Here is a 2,058-nt window from a genome sequence, read left to right as displayed (position 1 = left end):
GAATTACTTAAAAGAAATGATATATTATTAGAAATCCGAGTAAAAGCTTTGAATTTTCTGGAGTTATCGAAAGTAGAATTTGAAACTGTTCGACATTTATTAAAAATTTGGTGACATTGTTATTTAAAAGAGAGAAAATACAAAATATCTTTATCTATCTATCTATCTATCTATCTATCAATCTGCCTGTCTGCCTGTCTGCCTGTCTGTCTGTCTGTCTGCCTGTCTGTCTGTCTGTCTGTCTGTATACCTACCTATCTATCTATCTATCTATCTATCTATCTATCTATCTATCTATCTATCTATCTGTCTGTCTGTCTGTCTGTCTGTCTGATTGTCTAATCTACTTATTGAGTGTGAGAAAATAACAGTAGCTGCAAAGAACGAGGAATGGAGAGAGTGAGATAAATATATATATATAGAGAGAGAGGTGAGTGGGCTGTAAGAAAGAACAGAGAAAGGAGTCATGAAAAGAAAAAAAGTGAGGAAGAGAAGGAACGAGCAAAGGAAAATATGTACTTTCAGTTTTCTATCATTCGATATTGATATATCTCGAGGCAAGTATTCGCAGGAGAAAAAGTATTTTAATTAAGACGAGTTTTACTATTCTTTAGGGAAACGGCCAACGTATTTCTGTGAGACATGATTCGCGCAGGAGTGTAAGCTGAAAACTTGGTAAATAGACTCTGGTTGAATCGTAGAAACTAGTGATATCGCTGGTGAGAAAGTGAAAGTTGAAAGTTCGTTCGTTTGGTGGTAGCATAGCTAGACGTTTGGAAATGAAGGACTCTTGCTATTATAATTTTTTTTGCTTGTTACATCTTGTATATTCTACTTGTTTCAGTCATTGGACTGCAGCCATGCTGTGACACCTCTCTGAAGCGGTTTAGTCAAACAAATAGACGCCAGTACTTACTATTTTTCCTAAACCTTGTACATATTCCTAATGGTCTTTTTTTTGCCGAAACTTTAAGTTATGAGGACGTAAGCAAACCGATACCGATTGACAAACGATGATGAGGAACAAATACAACACGAACAGAAAGACACATTCACATAAATCCCTACCTACGCGCAGTTATTCATTTGTGGTGCACCCTGGGTGATTTTTCTGTTTTTGGAACCAAACATTATACATTTTCATCTCCATCTATTTTGACAGATTATATATACAATCCGTTTTCTCATTTCATTCTTTCTTTTTCTTCACCCGATATAATACCACATCTACACATAGCATTTATAATACAGCCATGTAATAAGGTGGCGAGCTAGCAGAAACGTTAGCACGCCAGGCGAAATGCTTAGCGGTATTTCGTCTGCCGCTACGTTCTGAGATCATATTCCGCCGTGGTCGACTTTGCCTTTCATCCTTTCAGGGTCGATTAGATAAATACCAGTTACGCACTAGGGTCGATATAATCAACTTAATCCGTTTGTCTGTCCTTGTTTGTCCTCTCTGTGTGTAGCCCCTAATGGGCAGTAAAGAAATTAAAAAAACGTTAGCATGCCGGGCGAAATGCTTAACGGTATTTCGTCTGTCTTTACGTTCTGAGTTCAAATTCCGCTGAGCTCAACTTTGCTTTCATCCTTTCGGGGTCAACAAATTAAGCACCAGTTGCGTACTGGGTCGATCTAATCGACTGGCCCCATTCCCCAAAATTTCGAGCCTTGTGCCTAGTGTAGAAAAGAATACATTCGTGTAATGTTTCCTATTTGTTGCTCTTGTGACCAATTAAGTACCGAATATTGTTGCTGTTATAATTTGATAGACAATTATAAGATTATTATCTTCAAATCAGCTTTATTACTTTTGCACTGTATCTTGTACAATAGGTTTGGGAAAAAATTTTCGAGCAGTTGGACACACACACACACACACACACACACACACACACACACACATATAACAGACGAAGGAAAAAACGATTCCTTCAAAGAGGTGTAAAACATCTAATTCACTGGATGGGCCAGCTATGATAACTCATAATTTTATGTCTCCTGGTGTTGGTGTATGTATGTATGTATGTGGTGAGTTGTTGATGGCTTCATTGATGG

This window comes from Octopus bimaculoides, chromosome 10 (genome assembly GCF_001194135.2).
Source record: "Octopus bimaculoides isolate UCB-OBI-ISO-001 chromosome 10, ASM119413v2, whole genome shotgun sequence".
NCBI lineage: Eukaryota > Metazoa > Mollusca > Cephalopoda > Octopoda > Octopodidae > Octopus > Octopus bimaculoides.
Note: the sequence above shows the minus strand (reverse complement) of the source record.